Below are 23,006 nucleotides of genomic sequence, written 5' to 3' on the forward strand. Positions count from 1 at the left end.
TGAGAGGATTACCCATAGCCAATCCTTCAACTTGACGAAAATATGCATTTTGGAAAACAAAGTGGGTTTGACTTAGAGAAACTTTAGTAAGCGAAACCAACTCATTAATTTCAGTATGTGTGAAGTGAAATTCCCGAAGCCTAGTTTCAAGACAATTTAGTGCTCCTTCGACCGGAACATTAGTAAACAATGATTTGACATCAAATGAAACCATAATGGAACGAAGTGGGGAAATATTTTTAAGTTTATCAATGACTTCAACAGAATTTTTTACAGTGTGAATATTGTTATCAAGTAGAGGAGAAAATCTGGAAACTAAATATTTGGCCAAAGGATATGAAGCAGTACCTATGTTGGAAACAATTGGTCGAAAAGGAATACCGGTTTTGTGGACTTTTGGAAGAGCATAAAGTCTAGCGCAATTAGTAATAGGCGGAATAAGTGATTTCTTCAACTGAGTTGGCAGAATGTGGGAAGATTTAATAGCACTTTTTACTTTCATGAGGTCCGAAGTTGAAGGATCTTTAGGGATCGAGCAGTATGGGCCTTCATTTATCAATTTAGAGACTCCAGTAATATATGTGTGTTTGTCCATAACAACGATCTGTCCGCCCTTATCAGCTTTATGGACAAACACACATATATTACCTTATCAGCTTGTTATGGACAAACACACATATATTACTGGAGTCTCTAAATTGATAAATGAAGGCCCATACTGCTCGATCCCTAAAGATCCTTCAACTTCGGACCTCATGAAAGTAAAAAGTGCTATTAAATCTTCCCACATTCTGCCAACTCAGTTGAAGAAATCACTTATTCCGCCTATTACTAATTGCGCTAGACTTTATGCTCTTCCAAAAGTCCACAAAACCGGTATTCCTTTTCGACCAATTGTTTCCAACATAGGTACTGCTTCATATCCCTTGGCCAAATATTTAGTTTCCAGATTTTCTCCTCTACTTGATAACAATATTCACACTGTAAAAAAATTCTGTTGAAGTCATTGATAAACTTAGAAATATTTCCCCACTTCGTTCCATTATGGTTTCATTTGATGTCAAATCATTGTTTACTAATGTTCCGGTCGAAGGAGCACTAAATTGTCTTGAAACTAGGCTTCGGGAATTTCACTTCACACATACTGAAATTAATGAGTTGGTTTCGCTTACTAAAGTTTCTCTAAGTCAAACCCACTTTGTTTTCCAAAATGCATATTTTCGTCAAGTTGAAGGATTGGCTATGGGTAATCCTCTCAGTCCGGTACTTGCTGACATTTATATGCAATATTTTGAGATGAAATTATTTGATAAATTATCTTTTCGTCTTTGGATTCGGTATGTTGACGACACTTTCGCACTTTTCGACGGTTATAAAGAGGATTTATCCGAGATTCTATCTATTATGAATTCAATTGATCCAGCCATCCAATTCACTCTTGAAATTGAATCCAACAATTCCCTCCCCTTCCTCGATATTCTTATAATCCGCAATGAAACCGATTTTAGCACCACTGTGTACCGTAAACCCTTTGCAGTTTAGACTAGAATAGAAGAGAAACACGCTAATGTGACAATCAAAATCGTAAAAAAAAAAAAAAAAAAAAAAAAAAAAAAAAAAAAAAAACCTTATATTTAGCGTAGGTATAATGAAACACTCAATCGATTTCGAGGGCAGCTAAAGGTCCCTCCTCATCAGGAGAAAGAAATACATAGAAAGAAGAAAATAGGAATCACAGAAACACGTGGTGCTTATCAGCACTGCACGTGGTTATAACTAGATTTTTAATCAGAGTTGCACTGGCCGCCTACTTTTACTGAGCCAGGCTGTCTGATCAAGTATAAAGAAATATTAGCGAAGTTAAAATAGGGAGCGAGGGGCAAATGCACATTACGCTCAAAATCTGAACTTCAAATAATGGAAAGCAACCACTGAACGGATTTTTATACCCTCTGGTAGTACCAAGTGCGAGGAGGTAACGCCATCTATCGGCAAAAATAATTGAATTAAGACAGTAGAATTTTAAAGGCATTAGGAAGGACTGGATTGGACTTCAAATCATTAACTAAACTTTCTAAATCTTTGTGAATGTGAAAAGCCTCAAGAAAATCCAATTCGCCTATGGAAGAAGCCTTTTGGATGATTTTTGCAGACCCAAAATCAAAATTATGGTTAAAAGTCCAGCTATGATACGCTATTGAAGACTTGTTAATTTCCCCTTTTTTGACATAAGATTCATGTTCCTTGATACGAAACTTCAACGCTCTTTTTGTTTGGCCAATATATCTTAAACCACACTGACATGATATACTATAAATTCCCCAAGAATTCAAGACAGAAACGCAATCTTTTAGAATCGCAGGGTGAATTTTATTAATAGGGGAGAAACCGACTTGAAAATTCAATTATTTTTGCCGATAGATGGCGTTACCTCCTCGCACTTGGTACTACCAGAGGGTATAAAAATCCGTTCAGTGGTTGCTTTCCATTATTTGAAGTTCAGATTTTGAGCGTAATGTGCATTTGCCCCTCGCTCCCTATTTTAACTTCGCTAATATTTCTTTATACTTGATCAGACAGCCTGGCTCAGTAAAAGTAGGCGGCCAGTGCAACTCTGATTAAAAATCTAGTTATAACCACGTGCAGTGCTGATAAGCACCACGTGTTTCTGTGATTCCTATTTTCTTCTTTCTATGTATTTCTTTCTCCTGATGAGGAGGGACCTTTAGCTGCCCTCGAAATCGATTGAGTGTTTCATTATACCTACGCTAAATATAAGGTTGTTTTTTTTTTTTACGATTTTGATTGTCACATTAGCGTGTTTCTCTTCTAGTCTAGTTTGTGCTATCAACCGGCATTTTCGAGAATATTTTACTGTTTATTGTTTTACCACGTGCACCATTTTATTTACTTCTTTCCACGTGGCCATCATTTTTTCGGATTTGGTTTATGCTATCAACCGGCATTTTCGAGGTAATTCTATATTTTTTCGGTTTACCACGTGCACGATTTTGACTTTCGTTGCTTCTTTCCACGTGGCTATTGGTTTTTCAGTATTGGATGTTTCTCTCCTTTTGGAATGTTTTTGTCATTTGTTGATGAAAATTGTCTTCATTATTTATTGGTGTTTTTTTCATGTTATAAGTAATTACTTGTTTGGACTTTCGGAATTACATTTCTTTTGTTCACTTGTTTCTTGCTTGTGCCCTTTTCACAATATGTCCACTGACAGGAACCGATTTTGTAAGTTACGCCTTAAGCGTACGAAATTCTTGAATCATCTACAGTTTCTACTTAAATGCAAACATCAAAATTTCATTCCCAAATTTATACATGTGAAATGTAGCCTTAAAGCTTCCGTTCACGTTTCAAAAATTTTGCATAAATTCAAATTGGCACTTCTTCGTCACATTATAAGGGACACACGCAAACGTTTATCTAAAATTGAATTTGAATTATATTACCTCCATTTAAAAATTGCTAATTCCACTGAAAATTTTTCCTCATTTGAACATACATCCTGGTCTAGAACTGATACCGTTTGTCAACGGCATAAAAATGTGCTCATTTCTAAATTCCAAAAACTCACACACCAGTCGGATAGTCCCAATTATCTAGCTGATCTTCCCACTGTAAACGTTAACTCCATCGTTAATATCTCCAATAGGAATCTTTCGGAGGATCAGTTAAAAGTATTAAAATATAATTTCAACTTTTCAAAGACATCTAAACCTTCAATTCCTCAAATCATCGCCCCTATAGAGAAAGCCTTTAAATTCTCCAAAATTTCGGAAACGCAGAAGGATACAATCCGCCACCTAATTACTCATAACGTTAATTTTAACAATAAATCTTTGGGTTCTAATCTTAGCAAAAAGGAAAATGAGATCTTACGTGGAATTAATTCTGATACTAATATCATTATCTCTAAAGCTGATAAGGGCGGACAGATCGTTGTTATGGACAAACACACATATATTACTGGAGTCTCTAAATTGATAAATGAAGGCCCATGCTGCTCGATCCCTAAAGATCCTTCAACTTCGGACCTCATGAAAGTAAAAAGTGCTATTAAATCTTCCCACATTCTGCCAACTCAGTTGAAGAAATCACTTATTCCGCCTATTACTAATTGCGCTAGACTTTATGCTCTTCCAAAAGTCCACAAAACCGGTATTCCTTTTCGACCAATTGTTTCCAACATAGGTACTGCTTCATATCCTTTGGCCAAATATTTAGTTTCCAGATTTTCTCCTCTACTTGATAACAATATTCACACTGTAAAAAATTCTGTTGAAGTCATTGATAAACTTAAAAATATTTCCCCACTTCGTTCCATTATGGTTTCATTTGATGTCAAATCATTGTTTACTAATGTTCCGGTCGAAGGAGCACTAAATTGTCTTGAAACTAGGCTTCGGGAATTTCACTTCACACATACTGAAATTAATGAGTTGGTTTCGCTTACTAAAGTTTCTCTAAGTCAAACCCACTTTGTTTTCCAAAATGCATATTTTCGTCAAGTTGAAGGATTGGCTATGGGTAATCCTCTCAGTCCGGTACTTGCTGACATTTATATGCACTATTTTGAGATGAAATTATTTGATAAATTATCTTTTCGTCTTTGGATTCGGTATGTTGACGACACTTTCGCACTTTTTGACGGTTATAAAGAGGATTTATCCGAGATTCTATCTATTATGAATTCAATTGATCCAGCCATCCAATTCACTCTTGAAATTGAATCCAACAATTCCCTCCCCTTCCTCGATATTCTTATAATCCGCAATGAAACCGATTTTAGCACCACTGTGTACCGTAAACCCTTTGCAGTTTGTTTACCACCCCATGCCAAGTCATGCCACCCTGTTAAGCAAAAAATGGCTTCTTTTTACTATTATGTTTTCCGCGCGCTAAAAGTTTGTTCCTCTGAATCTTTGCTTACCAATGAACTTAATTATTTGAGAGCAGTTGCGATTGACCGTGGATTTTCTCCCGTGATTATTGATAAAGCCGTCAAAAAATTTTCATATTCCCATCAAAGAAGACATTCCACTGTTAGAAATAATATCAAAGACCTTGTCGTGCTTCCATTTTATCCTTCTGTTAGCTATAAAATTGCACGGATTCTCCAGAAATTCAATTTTCAAGTCGTTTTCTCCCCTATTAATAAAATTCACCCTGCGATTCTAAAAGATTGCGTTTCTGTCTTGAATTCTTGGGGAATTTATAGTATATCATGTCAGTGTGGTTTAAGATATATTGGCCAAACAAAAAGAGCGTTGAAGTTTCGTATCAAGGAACATGAATCTTATGTCAAAAAAGGGGAAATTAACAAGTCTTCAATAGCGTATCATAGCTGGACTTTTAACCATAATTTTGATTTTGGGTCTGCAAAAATCATCCAAAAGGCTTCTTCCATAGGCGAATTGGATTTTCTTGAGGCTTTTCACATTCACAAAGATTTAGAAAGTTTAGTTAATGATTTGAAGTCCAATCCAGTCCTTCCTAATGCCTTTAAAATTCTACTGTCTTAATTCAATTATTTTTGCCGATAGATGGCGTTACCTCCTCGCACTTGGTACTACCAGAGGGTATAAAAATCCGTTCAGTGGTTGCTTTCCATTATTTGAAGTTCAGATTTTGAGCGTAATGTGCATTTGCCCCTCGCTCCCTATTTTAACTTCGCTAATATTTCTTTATACTTGATCAGACAGCCTGGCTCAGTAAAAGTAGGCGGCCAGTGCAACTCTGATTAAAAATCTAGTTATAACCACGTGCAGTGCTGATAAGCACCACGTGTTTCTGTGATTCCTATTTTCTTCTTTCTATGTATTTCTTTCTCCTGATGAGGAGGGACCTTTAGCTGCCCTCGAAATCGATTGAGTGTTTCATTATACCTACGCTAAATATAAGGTTGTTTTTTTTTTTTTTTTTTTACGATTTTGATTCCTTTGCAGTTTGTTTACCACCCCATGCCAAGTCATGCCACCCTGTTAAGCAAAAAATGGCTTCTTTTTACTATTATGTTTTCCGCGCGCTAAAAGTTTGTTCCTCTGAATCTTTGCTTACCAATGAACTTAATTATTTGAGAGCAGTTGCGATTGACCGTGGATTTTCTCCCGTGATTATTGATAAAGCCGTCAAAAAATTTTCAGATTCCCATCAAAGAAGACATTCTACTGTTAGAAATAATATCAATGACCTTGTCGTGCTTCCATTTTATCCTTCTGTTAGCTATAAAATTGCACGGATTCTCCAGAAATTCAATTTTCAAGTCGGTTTCTCCCCTATTAATAAAATTCACCCTTCGATTCTAAAAGATTGCGTTTCTGTCTTGAATTCTTGGGGAATTTATAGTATATCATGTCAGTGTGGTTTAAGATATATTGGCCAAACAAAAAGAGCGTTGAAGTTTCGTATCAAGGAACATGAATCTTATGTCAAAAAAGGGGAAATTAACAAGTCTTCAATAGCGTATCATAGCTGGACTTTTAACCATAATTTTGATTTTGGGTCTGCAAAAATCATCCAAAAGGCTTCTTCCATAGGCGAATTGGATTTTCTTGAGGCTTTTCACATTCACAAAGATTTAGAAAGTTTAGTTAATGATTTGAAGTCCAATCCAGTCCTTCCTAATGCCTTTAAAATTCTACTGTCTTAATTCAATTATTTTTGCCGATAGATGGCGTTACCTCCTCGCACTTGGTACTACCAGAGGGTATAAAAATCCGTTCAGTGGTTGCTTTCCATTATTTGAAGTTCAGATTTTGAGCGTAATGTGCATTGCCCCTCGCTCCCTATTTTAACTTCGCTAATATTTCTTTATGCTTGATCAGACAGCCTGGCTCAGTAAAAGTAGGCGGCCAGTGCAACTCTGATTAAAAATCTAGTTATAACCACGGGCAGTGCTGATAAGCACCACGTGTATCTGTGATTCCTATTTTCTTCTTTCTATGTATTTCTTTCTCCTGATGAGGAGGGACCTTTAGCTGCCCTCGAAATCGATTGAGTGTTTCATTATACCTACGCTAAATATAAGGTTGTTTTTTACGATTTTGATTGTCACATTAGCGTGTTTCTCTTCTAGTCTAAGTTGATAATAATTAAGAATTTCATTATATACAAATACAGATATGTATATAAAAACAAATGATTTAAAATACACTCTTTAACTATTTATATTTACTGTCAATAATTACTAACAAGTATATACACATAATTAATTATTTTAAATTAGTATGATAAATATATACAATCACTGCTGAATCGTGCGCTATGCTTCTGGAATTTCTGGATTAAATCTTTGAAACTACATTTGACAATTAATAAATTTATCAATGGTAATGCATTTGGATTTCCCGTATTGGTATTTGGATGTAATTAATGTATTTGGATATTCCGACGAATGCAAGTAAAGTAAGTCCATTCAATTGAGATTCAGATGCTATATTTCTGAATAAGACTGACGATTTACAGCTAGGAAAAAAAAGCTTCTGTTGGCTAGGACAAAGCTTTCTCAGAAGCTGCCTTGATATTCGAGGTATATTTTCTTCACATCTGCCTTTCTTTTCGCAAAGAATATATATTCTGAGATTTTATTATAATTCACCTTTATGCAGAATTTCGGAAGAATACTGTATTTACTTTAGAAACGATCTTTTAGTTCATTGCCAAAATCATCGCAGAGTTTGAACATCTCTTCCCTTTTAAATACAGTACTTCATTTATGCAAAGATATACAAAGACTCAGACTTCGTAAATATCTTTCGATTATTTCTTTTAAAAATTATTTTTTTAAATCTAAAAAATTTTTGCTTTCCTACGTTTCGGAAGAGGCCAACGCCCAGTCGGTCCCCCATTATGGAACCCCTTTGGAAGGGGGAGTAATGAGATTGATGATTTCGCGCAAACAGGAACGTTTTTGATAACCGCGCAAACAGAAAGACACCATTTTAAAATGCGTATTTCAGAATTAAAAAGAACACACCTGCCTGTGAATATTAAATTAGAAGGAAGAATTAATCAGAATTAAAAGGAAGAACACACTTGACTGTGAATATTAAAGTTAAGCAAATCAGTGGCTGTCAAAGCTTTTGATCATTGGTAAGTTGCTCGATAGTTAACAGTGATTTTGATGATTTTTTTTTTTTTTTTTTTAATTACACAATAGGATAGCGATGCTTGTCAAAGCAATTGGCCAATGGTGATCTTCGCGTTTGTCACTGGTAACCTATGATTACTGAAATCAACGTATAAGGTCAACAGTGCAAAACTGTGCAGTACATTTAGGTATATTATTAAAATTAAACATAAAACACTATTGATCATTCCCGAATGACAATGCTGATCATCAAACTCATAATCATCTGTAAACATTTCTATCTGATAAGGTATTTCTCCAGCCTCTTTTAAAAGGGGGAATATATAAGGTATTTCTCCCGCCTTCTTAGCATGCCTTCGTGGTGTAATGGTCAGCACGCTCGACGCGTATTCGAGAGGTCCGTCGTTCGAATCCCGGCGAGGACATTGGCTCATTTTTCATCTCGCCTGCTTCAAAAATACCTAATGTCTCTACAAACTTCTAATCTATTTTCAATCTATGTTAAATTTTAAGTAATTTCTAAACACAGATTTTTTTTTAATCGTCTGTAATTTGAAAATGAGACTTTTGCTTTAAAGTTAGAATGCGTTCATGCATTTCTCTGACTGTTAGTTTTTATATTTGTTATTTAAATTAACAGAAAAAATAATATACTGTTATTCTTTGTTGTTCTTTTAATTAGTTAAAACTTTCAGGATTAAACAGCTTGTTTGCGAATGCAGAGAAACTTGATTTATGAGATACGCATGAATGCTTTTCAAAATCCTACTTTTATTTTGATAAGTAACAAAATTCCAATAAATATACTCAAGCCCATATTGCAATATATTTATATGTATATCGTTTTGAATTCAGTTCGAATATAAAGTTGCCAGATTAAAATTTTAATTTAACGCCGAAATATACTAACAAAGTATAAGGAGAGAAAAAGGTAATTAAATCAATTTAAAAGTTTATGTATAGTATTTATACTACGCTAGAACAAAATTTTTCTTCACAAAGCTGATCAATATGTCCCACCAGCGGCCGAGCGGTAAAACCCGCTGAACACTGGTAGTTCGGTCCGGGGTTCGAGTCCCGGCGAACGGGCTGGCTGCATGGGCGTTTTCGTGGTTTTCTCCTTGTGTAACGTGGATACGAGCCAGTTTCCCTTAAAAAGACATCCACGGGCCATCCCTCCCTTTCCGTGTAGTGCCCAAGGGCGGAGCACGTAATCAGCAAAAAAATAAAAAAGCTGATCAATGGAAGAAGGCTTATAGTCAGCTGAACAGCTGGAATTCTGTTTTCTGAATACGAACACTTGCACATAAAGAAGTGCACAATTATAGGTAGAACATCAAAAATATTAATCGTTGTACTAATAAAATTTAGATAGCACAGCAGAGAAATTAAGACGTTGCGAAGAAACCACCCTTAAAAGATAAGGATAATGTGCCAGGGAAAAATAATATCATTTATTCAGATAGCGATAGTGAAGAAAAAATGAAAAACTTGTATTATTTACGATTAAATAGACGCAATTTTACCGTAATAATTTACAATTAGAATTAGGCAAAAAGAGCAACCTTAATTTGGCATAGATTTTGAATGAAAGTATATCGAAGGCGATTAGACGGAGATCTCTCTTCTTCAGGTACGCAAAAGACAGGTCGTATAACTGATCCTCCTTTATATCAATCACGTTTTATTCAAAATCTACACCAAACAAAGGTTGCTTTTTTGCCTCATTTAAAGTTTCGCTTCCATTTAATTACTGCTACTTTAATAGTACATAATCTGATAGTTATTAAAGCAAAACGAACGGGCGTAACGTTAGTAAATTCACAAAACTGCAGTTTCGAAGGTTAAATTTTTCCTTTTTCTTTGACGGAGTGTGTGTGTGTGGGGGGGGGGGAAGACTTGCCAAAGAAGACAAAAAAAAAAAAAAAAAAAAACATGCGTACGTGACAACAAGAAGAGGAAAATTCGAAAATGGTTTAGCTGAATAACAGAAAAACGAAGCTTTGACGCCATTTATTTATCTAAAATTGAAGAAAAGCAAATAAGAACAAAATTCTTGAAAGCTTATGAAAAAATGGATTAGAATTAGTACAGTTAATGGAGAATCAAAAAAGTTTAGTATGAACGTCTCCAGGATTTCTAGTTCATCAATGGAAGAATTCGTTTGAATAATTATAGTTGCAGAGAAACGGAAAATGCGATTTCTTGATCAGCAGTCATAGGCAATCGAAGATTTGGAAGTTTCTTTTCTCCAAACATTATACCTCATGCTCTTTGATGCAAAATTTCATGGCTCTCCTTGATTGATAAAACTCAGGATTTCGTATCTGGAATGGGAAGTACGAGTATTAAATTACTAATTGTATTAGCATGAGAAGACAAGAAACGAAAGTTATGTAAAATAGATGAAATTTATGCGAAGGCACCGATTTCCTTGAGCCTAATAGATGAAAAAAAGGCTTTTGTAATGTATTCTCATAATTTGTGAAAATGGAAGAATATTCTCTCCTGAATTTAGATGAAAAATATCTAAAGCAAGACGTCAATAACGTAACAACAAATAAAAACTGATAACATTTATCTTTGATTTAAAAAACACAGGATTGCTTATTATTGTGGGCTTTGTCCTCCGTTTTGCATTATACAAAACCGTATCATCACATCCTGTTACATGTATCTTCATTAATAGTAAAATTTATTCTGCTATAGAATATAGTCTTTATACTGTTCTCTATTTTTATCATACAACATGAATCCGCAGTACGTGGCATTTTTAACAATGATGTATATAACGTATTATACGGAATGATAGGTAGTACGTATTAAATGAAGTTAGTTTCTTCGTCAAATAAATTACGCAGAATAAACACAAATTCTTTGTTAAATATGTTTCTCTGATATATAACGCAGTTCAGACAAGCATTAATTCAAACACCCCACACTTGATTTTTCGAAAGGAATGATTACTTTCAGCGTCTTCCGCATGATGAAAAAATAATCATCTTTACAGAAAAAGAACGCAAAGAATAAAAATTTGTTTAGACCTTGTAAAATAGCGATGGCAACATCCGGTGGGTAAGCGAAAAGCGCGCGTAGGCGAAACTTCGGCTGTCTGAAGCTATCCTATGTGGGCGAATGACTCAAACGCCAGTTTTGGAACTGCTCTCGTTTTTTTTAAACCGCCTCTTAGCAATTGAATTTATTGACTTCGGGGAGGGATGGCAGTGAAGGCCGCTGTTGTTTAGCTACAGTGTCTTATTTACACTGAACAAACCGTTCGCTTTGAGCGCATCTTAACAAGAAGAATCTCTCACGTTGTTTCTGTTCATTGCACTCACATTTTCGTAACTTCTAGAAGTCTTATTGTAGTTGCAAAAATTTATTAAAATACAAACAACAGAGGATCCTAAACAGCATAAGAACATTTTTCTAACTAACTACATAAAGATCTCGGATAAAAACGAGGTAATTGTCAATATTAGCTGTTAAACATATAGAGTCTCTCTCTCCTGTTCCACATAAACTAGAATAGACCCTATAATGACCTGGCGAATTCTCGCACAGGCGTGAATAAAACTGACCCACACGAAGGGTAAAAACAATCCCTTATTAATTCAAAATAGTTAACAGAAAGGCGCGGTCTTCGTGCGTTACAAAAAACACCGTCAACATGCGGTGGAAACTAAAACGTAGAATGTAAGTCAAGCCTAGCGAAACACGCTCTGAATAAACTGAGATATTCACGCCTTTAAATAAGCACTTCACTTAACTTTAAATTTACATCCTGTTGGAAGAATGTGAGGGGAAGTTGAGAAGTCCAGAGTAGGTATTAAAGTTAAAATAAATTTGTTGTATGCAAATAATAATTCAATTTGTTATGCAAATAATAATAAATTTGTTATGCAAAATAAGAAAAAAAACCTACAAACATAAGTATTGAACATAAGTATTATTTTTTTTTTTAATTTCCGGCAAATGATTTTCTTCAAAACATTGTATATTCTAGTTAAATGCTGGAGCCGTTTTTCAAAATGACATTTTCATTTAAAGAAATTACACCCTTTTATAACTATCACGCCAAAAGGAGTACTACTGCTGTTTCACCACTACAAAAATAGTTAAATATCAGAAGTCATTCTCAGGCTTTTGAAACAGTATAAAGAAGTATTGGCATAAATCAAAATTTCGCAAAAAAGCTCAGAAAAAAAGCAAATAGTAAATGAAAACTGCTACACGAAAATTCGTCGAGGAATTGGACATTTAAGCAACCTACATTATTGGAAAACTAAATGTATATAAACGATCTTGTGAACGAAGGTAGATTGAACTTGAAATTTCATACCAAAAGGATGGTACTGAACGAAAATAATAATCAAAGAATTCAAGCCAAAAAATGTAGATGCGCACATCAAAAGAAAACTGGCTGAGTAATATTCTGACGTTGCTTTTAATTTTGTATGAATTATGATTTTAATTTAAATGTTCACAAATTTGTCTCATTCTTATACAGGACGGTCTGTATTTCTAGAGAAAAATGTTTTATTAAATTTCGTTTTTTCTAGAATCATTTATTACATGCTTTGTTGCTGAGTAGATTTAAGATTGCTGCAAGAGTTATCAAAATTAAATGATTAAGTAGTATCAATAATAAAAATAATAATAAAAGCAATACGTTGAAAATAATTTTTTATAATTTAAAAAAGGCACCAATTCATTTTATTAGGTTTCACATTTAATATAACCCACTAAAATCAATGAAGGAAAAATAAAATGCTTAAGAAATTCCTTTTTTAAAAAACATTATGTTGACATAATTCGTCAAAAATTTCAAAATTGACTTAATACGTCTATTGGATTGTATAATTAGTTGAAACGATTAAAGTTGGAAACTTAATATTATTAAAACATATTTTTGCCGATTCAACTAACAGGAGAAATGGAAGTATGACGTATTATACTGTAAGGTATTTCTCCCGCCTTCGTGGTGTAGTGGTTCTGCACGCTGGGCCGGTATTTCAGAGGTCCGTGGATCGATTTCCGGCGAAGGCGTTGCTAATTTTTCATCTCCTGCTCCCAAAAAATATCTAATATGTCTACAGTGGCGCCCGAACTAAAAGGGTTGTGGATGATGATACTCTACATCCAGGATTTGGCGATTGGGTCCCCTAAAAACCGCAGTTGCCCTTTAAAAGGGGGAGTATGTAAGGTATTTCTCCCGCCTTCCTAGCGTGCCTTCGTGGTGTAGTGGTTCTGCACGCTGGGCCGATATTCCAGAGGTCCGTGGTTCGATTCCCGGCGAAGGCTTTGCTAATTTTCTATCTTGCCTGCTTACGAAAAATACCCATAGACTCCAACCTTCAGCAAACCTTGTCAGTAGTCAACGCGCGAACGACATTTTTACAACTTTGAAAATGTGCGCGTAGCGTATGCTGTAATTAACCATTCATTAATTTTAAATTAATAATTAATTGTAATCAATTTTATTACATTTAAAATCCATATACATATAAAACTGAATAATTAAAAATATACCTTGTAAATTATATGCACATTTAATTAGAAATTTTCTTTTAACTCCTCAAGCATTCACTAATAAAAAGTACTTCAAATCACTACTAATCATAGAAAAAATCAGAAGCTATAAATCATATCTTTATTCTGGATATGATTTCTACAGGGAAATAAAATTTAAATAACCAAGAATGATACATATAAGTATTAAACAAAATACGCATAATTTATGAATGCAAAGATTTATATGTAGCATGCTTAGCAAGCTTAAGTTCTGATTTTGAGAATGTTTTTTTATAACACAGTTCTTCATTTGCCTGCATATTTATTTTTTCAATCAAAACTGCTTCAGGAGTTTTAAGACCTAAATTTGGTCGAAATTCCGTCTGATTTTTTTTAACAATAGAAAAAATTCTTTCGCAAGCTGCATTTGAATGAGGTATTATTAAGACAGCAAGCATTACAGAAGGCAATACTTTGTATTTAATACACCCATTCATATTTTTTAATTTGGCAATTTCTCCCCATGCTATATCAATACGCAAATCTACAATTTCTTTCAAATCATCTACTTGATACATGGAAAATTCAATTTCTACTTGATTAAGACATTTTTCATCAATAATGGATGGAAAAGTATTCATCAAGTAAAGAACAGATGAAAATGAGACTTCAGTTCTCAAGTTGATGTTAGCAACTTCAGCATGTTTTAGAAATGGATCACTCAGTGGAAATTTATCAATTATATATAAACATGCAGTTACAAAAAAAGCTCGCACAGAATTGAAAAATGATTTCACTTCACTTTCATTCAACTTGACATTTTTTAAATATAGTCTTGTTTCCGCACCAATCACTAAATTTTCATTTTCTTTTTGTTTACTATACTTCTGAAATGGAATAGACGTTAGAGTAACATCTTCATTTTCTTTAGAAATTACTGATGGTTTTACGAATCTAACAAATAAATTCATTAAAAGTTCAAAAAGTTCTCTTCTCAATTTATGTATATAAGGAGCTTGTTGTTGCAAATTAATATTTACTGTTATAAACAAAGGCAAAGTATTTTTCAAAAATAACAAGTACAATTTGGTGGTCGGTGACTGTAAAATTTTTTTAATGTTTTGCAATCTCTTTCCTTCATTCTCACTGTTATCTGGTTTATCTCCAAAAAAATTTATCACAGCATCCCACTGTTCCAAAATCCTTGTTATAGATTCTAAAAGAGACAACCATCTCGTACTGCAATATTTCAAAATTTTATGAGATTTTGCATTCTGTCCCAAAATTTGTTGAGCAACTTTGAAGCTATGCTTCCGTTTCGAAATTTTCTCCAAGTAAAAATATATATCTATTATCAACATTTCAATTTCTGAGCCAATTAATTTTTCAGTAGCTTTTTTACCAGCTATATGCAAGAGGTGGCACGGACAGCCTCGGGTGATTATACTTGGTTGATGCATTTTGATAAATGATGTTACACCTTTAAACTTTCCAATCATATTACTAGCATTATCTGAAGAAAATGATAAGCAATTTTTCCATTCTAAACCTTTGTTTTTAAAGTTTTCATTTATACAATTAAAAATACCTTCTCCTGTATTATTCGTGCATTCTAAAATAGAAATCAATGAAGTAATTATCACTCCCTTTTCTTTACTGTAGTATGTTATAACCAATGGGTACAGTTTGTTATCATTGTTATCATTACTTCCATCAGTACTTAGAGAAAATGATGTACTGCACACTGATTTTATAATATCAGCAACAGTATTTTCTGCAAGCGTTTTCACAATAGCAGCAGTTTTGGTATGACCGCAGCTAAATTTTTTTGCTATGGCAGAATCCGGAAACATTGCTTTGAAAAGCTCTTTGGAATGATCCGAAACAGAAAGCGGTAGATTATGTTCAATTAAAAAACGAACAAAATAGCATTCGGCTTTTATAGGATCTGTTTCATCATCTTTTATTAAGAAATTTGTTATTTCTTTAGATTTTACAGTGCCAAGTTCTATATGCTTTTGAGAAAACACATGCCGTTTACAGTCATCTTTTCCGCCATGAGCAACTGGGAAGTCTTTGTTGCATACACTGCAGTGTGCGTGATTCACAGAAATTTCGGACGCTTTAATGCATGGAAATTCTGAAGAATGTGAATCTTTAAACTTCTGCTTTGATAATTTTGGCTTCTTCGTTCGAGGCAGCATTATGATTAAAAATCTTTCACCTGATTCACAGTTCACAAGACACACGCTAAGCTCTCGCCGTAAACTACACAATGCAGCCGAATGCAGCCTAAACACGCATCAGCGAGGAACCTGGGAGACAGACAATTGGGTGGAACTATTGATAAGTCGTTAACGGTTGAAGTTACTGATCTACGATTGGCTAATTCTTCAAAACTAGGAACGCACTCAACACGTGATATATGATAACACGAGTATTCAGCCAATCATCGGATGAATTAGTTGGTTCCGTTTTGCATACTGGTTCTCCTGCTCTTGTTTCTGTAAAATCCGTAGTTTTTTCCATACTTTTCGTAGCTCGTAGTTTTTCATGAATTTCCGTAGAAACTACGGAGAATCCGTAGTAGTTGGAGTCTATGAATACCTAATGTCTCTACAATACAGTAAAACTGCTGCTGCTTTAGTGAAGAAATGAAAAGGGACTCACTGCTAAGTGATCGGAAAACGCGGACTAAGGGCGTTCTTTTTCTGGCTTACTAAGCGCTATTAAATATTCTTCACTTAACAATGTAGGACTCTGCAACTGATACGTAAGTATAAATAGATGAAACATGTGTTAACGTCACGAAATGATGTGGTCTCAAGATTATATCTTAAAAGTTGCCTATTCAAATTTTGCTGAAAATTGAGCCACCGGTTAATAACTAATCTAAAACCGTCTCGTACGCAATCGGCCGTTATTATCAGATTATTATTTTTTAAGTGTAAGCGTGTTTAATTGTTTATTTTAGCGAGCGATAATAGTTTAATAGAGGCTATGTGACCATCCAGTTTTGTTTAAAAGAAGTGCTGCAGAAATGTGTGAGATAACGATAGCGGCAGAAAGACCAGGAGGTCACAACCACGTTCGCTGACCTTTGATTTGACAATATTAATTAAAACTTAGTGGAACTCACTGGAAGATGATGAAAGATGTGACCGCCTTTTCATGACTCTAAGCCAGAAAATGTGGAAATTGTGCGCTCTTTTTACTTCCTTGTACGAAGTAAAAAGGAAGTATTGTAATCGCGAAAAGTTTCAGGCAGCATATTTCAACGAAAATATCCATTTTGACCGCTATCGAATGCAATTTAACGATGTTTTTGCGTCATATCTGTACGTAAGGACAGAATAAAATACTCTTTTCCTTAAAAAAAATTATAAACTGCTTTAAAATGAATTCTGAACAGAATTTTTCATGGCGTCTGTACGAACGTATGTACGTACGTGCGTACGTACGTATCTCGCATAACTCAAAAACGAGTAGCCTCAGAACGTTGAAATTTTGTATATAGGACTGCTATAACATGTAGATGTGCACCTCGTATTTTGGTTGCAATCGGCAGCACCAAACGTATATAAATATATTTATATATATATCCACTCTATTACCCGGCTCAGTGATCTCAGTTTCTTTACTCTTATATGTTTGTAAATTGTACATTTTTTGCTTTAAAAATGATTGAATTATGTTGTTTTTATCTTCCGGTTAAGGATTTTATGCCTTTAGTAAATCTGTGTGCAATATTTTTAGAATTATCAGCAATTTTAAAGTTGTTTAATTGCCGCTAAGCCTGTTTTTAATGGCGGCCATTGATGTTTACATTTGAAACAGGAGACTAGTGGATTTGATGCCAATCTAGAGAAACTTAGCTTCGCAACAACAAAGATAACGCATTCATTTATTATTGCCAATTAAATCATGCTTAATTCTTTCTGGAATTTTTTCGAGGAAATAAGCGTTTGAAATTTACTTCGTAATTTTTAATATAGATATTTTGAGTTTTTTATTTTTGCCTTCTCGCGAAGTGAGAACTGAATTAATTAAATGAGAAATACTCAATCGTCTGTGAAAAACTTTTTCTGTTTTGTTTTGTTTGCTTAATTTCTTTTATACATAGTTCTAGCTTTATTATAGTATTTGAATAGAACATGTGGCAACGATTAGATAATTCTTTAAATGATATACATTTTGTGCATTCTGAGTTATAATATGAATGAAATATAATACTGTTAAGTAAACCTAGCAGCACCAGAGTGTCGCTATAGTAAACAAAGTTAATTTTAAAGAATGCATTTATTCTATTGTGGTTTATGCGCTGTCGGCGAAGTAGGTTTAATTCAATCTAATAAGTTTAAATAAAATGCAAGAAAAAATGCGTATAATTTAATATTCCGTACAAGGAAGTCATGTGGTGTACACATCAGATTTTTTCATCAAGATATCATTTTGATCCTATTTAATGCCAGAATTACTAAAAAGCTGTACAAGCACTGTCTCTCTAATCACTGATAAAGCCAAGAAGCACTCAAAGGTCTGCACAATCTTTCTCTTGACCCTTTTTGATGATCGATCAGAAGGATTTTTTAAAATATGTGCTACCGTTAGCAAAAATGTAGTCCTTCGCTTGAGTAAATTTTAGTTAGTCTCAGTTTTTAACAAAGACTTTAGTAGGAATTTCAATCAAGAACATACTCCTTCTTGCATGATGCTCTTCTGTTAAGAGCTTCTAATACTTAGCGATGAAACTCGGATGAACTGACTCATTTAACTGATGTTTTGTCTTCGTTGACTACATTAGGCCAAGAAATCTGAGAGGCTGCATCCGTCACATATAATGCTTTAATCATTATATCTGAAAAGCTGAGTGTCGTAACATACAATGCTTTAATCATATTCCCAAGGGAAAGATGTTAACAAGTTAAACAATATGGAAACCTTTAGTTCAGATAGACTAGTTTAGACTGTGCATCTTGGAATTAGCTCCTTTAACTCTTAAGATGTGAACTGTGTAAAGGTCATTAGGTTTTGTGGAGCAAGAAACATGACAAGTCAACTTTGCTCTCACCGAGCAACCGCAGATCTTCGAATTTGCTAGCTGGACATCATAACCATTTATGCCACGACAATAAGCACAAAAAAAAAAAAAAAAAAAAAAAAGCCATATTCCAATACCAATAATGAATCATTGCTGGTTTATCGCGCGACGTTACCAGCTCTGCTGAAATAATGCCGTGACAGCGGCAATTGAGATTGTAATCTACGTGAAGGGTATTGTGTCCGTGGGATCCGCCTTACTTAAAGCAGAGTGGGCGCAGTCGCAATGCCCTATCGATTAAATCCTATTTGTGATGAATCATCTTACTCCACACTTTATCTTGGGATCACTATGGAAACCAATGGAATTTTCAAAGCAAGAAATTAAAAATTCAACTATGCTCTCATCGAGATTTACCACAATTCCGCGACAGAAGAATACGATAATTCCTTATAATTATTATAATCTTTTGAAGAATTCATTTGCCCTTGCTTTGTAAACCCAACTATAACATATATGTATTGCTTATTAAAAGTACGAAGATTGGCGGCCGAACGAAAATGCTCTATTTACATACCAACATACGTTTCTCCTTCTAACATTTGTGTGATCATTGTACTGTTACATATAACAAATAAATTCACTCGAATATACTTGGCGTATATTCACTGTATTCCTTATATGACTAAATTTCCTACAATAATAACTTCAGAATATAAAATTGTACAGACATTAGGATTTTTTGGAAGCAGGAGAGATGAAAAATGACTAATACCCTCACCGGGACTCGAACCATGGTACTCTCGAACACGCACCGAGTGTGCTGACCACTACAGCACAGAATCATGCTAAAAAGGCATGAGAAATACCTTATGAAATAATCATTAACATCAACGTAACGTATAGACAGCATTCGGTTTTTTCAACTTCTTAATTCTTAGTGATTTTAGCGTTTAATGGATTTTATAAAGCACACGAAAACTATCAGCGTAACGGGATAGATGTCTTCGTTGAGGATCTTCTGATTCGTATTCAAGGTATACAAACGCTCACTCACTGAGTATATTCTCCGATTTTCAACATTTTACAATCTGTGTCGCACATTTCTTTTATATGCGCTATGTATTACAGACTAAGATTAAAGAACGTAGTTCAGACTTAGCACCTAGTGCAAGAATTAAAAAATATGTATGCATTTCATAATCTTATTATAAGCTGAATAAATGCTAATCAAATTATTAGTATTTCTGTGTTATGACTTTTAAATAGCATGGTTAATAGAATTTCAAACCATGATCGACTAATTGCCAAAAATTTGACTTTTCGAAGATTTGATATGTATGTTAGCAGAATTCTTCAAAATGTAATTTCTGTTGTCCTTTATTGCATCAATATACTCAAAACCACGAAGCACAATTAGAACAAAATTACGCATTACTATATCAGGTGAACACAAAGCTTGCGGAACCAGTTTTTTATTTTGTGCCCAAAATTGACAAACAACGAAAAGAATGAGCAGGTACTTTATCATGGTGCAAAATCCATGAACTACATAACTAAAATCAAATTTTTGTTTATGAACTGCTTCAAGCAAGTACCGCAAAAACTCAAGTAGTCAGTCTTTTCAAAGAGTCTGACTCAGTTGACAGAAATTCGTGATTCCCAACACAACGCTGATCTATGGCTCACAACAGCTAATAAAACATTTTATAACAAATTTATGAAAATCCATTTCCAGCTTTCTATTAAAGTTACCTGGTTTATAAAGAAATCGAAACATTTATTTTGTAAGTTTTATCCGTAAAAATCTATTTAAGAAAGTTTTATTTGTATTCAAAATGTTTTTGATGTAAAAAGCTGTAGACAACAATAAAATTCATTCTCAAATTATGGTTTCTATTACACATTTTTAAGTATAAATTTGAAGTTTGCAATACACACCTGTATGTAACTAATTTTATTCTTTAGAATAAAGTTAAGATGTCAAAAAGGAAATCAAAAAGGAATTATAAAAATGTTTGGGATAATTTAATCTACAGCTATGATAATCAGAGGGTATTAGGAATTTCCAGTGTAGAAAATTATTTAATCTTAAATTTGTAAAACCAGCATCTGATACCGTTCGCATGACGACAGATACCTGCACTGGAGTAATTCTGAATTTTAATCACTTGTTTCAGAATGCAATTAGTTAGTAGAAATTTTTCTGATACATGCGTTATACGATTATGTAAAAGAATCACTTAAAATAAAATTAGAATTAACGCTAGAGGACGAGAATTTTCGACCTTTAAAAAATTCTTTAAAATATAGCTCTCTCGGGCGATTCAAGAAGTCGAACGAAGACGCTATACTTTTCCTTACAAAAGAATTTTAGCATAATCTAGAGCTTAAAACTCAAAACGAGAATATCAAACTATGAATCATATACAGATTGCTCCAAATGTCGATTTGACAGGAATGTGACAGTTCTTTACATTATCATCCACTTGTTCTCCCAACTTTTGGACATTTTTTCCACCAAAATGTGTGTAAACTTAAGCAGTTCAGTTAATCATAAAGGTAGATTAAGGAGACGCACTACACGCAATCATCAAATCCAAATGATGAAGATTTATCGTCCACACTTTAGTTTTGGCGACATTATAAAGAATAGTAAACAAGAAAAATAAATAGTACCCTCACGGGGATCCGAATCATGGATCTTCCAAATGCTAGCAGGGTACGTTAATCACACGACGTGTACACGCATTCCCTTTTAAAATTCGCATTTGAAAGCTTTTTATGAGGAAAAAAGTGATATATTCAGCATTGCTGAAAAACAGGTAAAAGCTCTGAAGAGCCTTAATTCGATAATAATTTATTATAGTTTTGCTTAGGTTTATTTTAAAAGCTGAGCCCATTTCTTTCGATTTAAATACTGGAATAAAAAGCTGATTAAGCATGCTTCTTTCATAATCATTGCCTACTTGATGTCACTGGGGATTGATTATTTTTTTCACTCAGGTGATTGCACAAATTCGAAACATTCCAGAGCATAAAACTTCAGAAAAGATTACCTTCGTTATTAAAGATGTATTTAAAAAGGGGGAAATGATTCAGTTTTGTTGAACCCAGACATACAAACTCCGGAGTTTTAGAACATGTTATGACACATACTTTGCTTAAAAAACTACATCAATCTACATGACAATCCTCTGCGTGTTAAAGCACTAAAGTATAGGTTACCAAATTGTGTTCATCACAGCTTCCCGGGGGCTCCGTAGCCACTTCAAAAAGCCTAAGGGCGAAAGCCGGTGCGTCGCTTCCCGCGTTTTAGTGGCCCTTTCTGAAACTGAATATCCAATTATTTTCTTGGAAACGCGCAGTCGAGAAATTTCTCGCTCATTTTCAATCCTTCTAGAATACAGGGAATCCGTTCAAAGTTTCTCCAAATTTAACGCCATATCAATTAGAAGCTGGTTACTTGATTTAGAAACACTTCACGATGAATTTAAATAACGGTAACACAGTGACTTTTTAGTGATTTATTTGTGCGTTTGACACCTTTGGAAGGTCAGAGTTTTGCATAAAGAGTTTTGTCTCTTTTCAAAATTGAATCTTTACCTACTGCGATGGATTTTCGGTAGAAAAACGATACACTGTTAAAGAAAACAGCTGCCATATTTGATGGAAATGCGGATAGAGGTTAGCAATATTTTTAACGAACCAAAACGCCCTGTTGGTGAAGGTTGTACACGATGAAGCATGCGTATGCGAGCTGGAATAGTATTTGGCCGAAATTTCTACAAAAATTAACGAACTATCATTGCATGAAAAGAATAGTACAGTTTTTTTATGCAAACGCTAAGTGTCGTCGTCTTTTAACAAGAAACTTAAGTATTAGTGTGCGTGGAAAAGGAAGAGATGAATTGCTTACCTCATTCAAAACGCTTCCTCGATGATATTATGAAATTAATATTTACACTTCGAGGAAAAAATAGGAAGAAACATTTAGACGAAGCTCCAAAAGATTTTCTTGAACATTATATTCTGACAGATCAATAGAAAATACTTGATGACTTTAAATTGAATTTTAACGTGATCAGAAAAAGCACCTAGCCCCATGTGAATGGAATACGTAGATATGACATTTCACATCAAACTAAAAACCGCAATAGAGCCACCTTGAAGTCTACCGGAATTCCAGCTGCATTTATAAGATGAATTCAAAATCTTGTCAGAGAAATCAAAATTAAAGTTACTATCTTTCTCAACTGCATATCTCGGCGAAGTGGCGTTCTCCATTTATAGAAGCACTACACAAAATACAGAAGCCGCTTAAAGCAGACAGAATCAGACATTCGC

At 34.2% G+C, this 23,006-nt stretch overlaps 1 protein-coding gene and 1 non-coding gene across 2 annotated transcripts in view; one reads left to right on the forward strand and one right to left on the reverse strand.

Annotated features, from left to right (window-relative positions):
* LOC118188606 (uncharacterized) overlaps positions 1–23,006 on the reverse strand; it is a 271,758-nt gene that overhangs the window by 210,910 nt on the left and 37,842 nt on the right. The gene's annotated exons all lie outside the window — the stretch shown is intronic.
* Positions 13,335–13,408, forward strand: TRNAI-GAU (transfer RNA isoleucine (anticodon GAU)). Its single transcript has one exon. It is a non-coding gene; the product is annotated as a tRNA-Ile (tRNA).

This window comes from Stegodyphus dumicola, chromosome 1 (assembly GCF_044657685.1).
Source record: "Stegodyphus dumicola isolate Sdum_Otavi_A_Nest chromosome 1, ASM4465768v1".
Lineage (NCBI taxonomy): Eukaryota > Metazoa > Arthropoda > Arachnida > Araneae > Eresidae > Stegodyphus > Stegodyphus dumicola.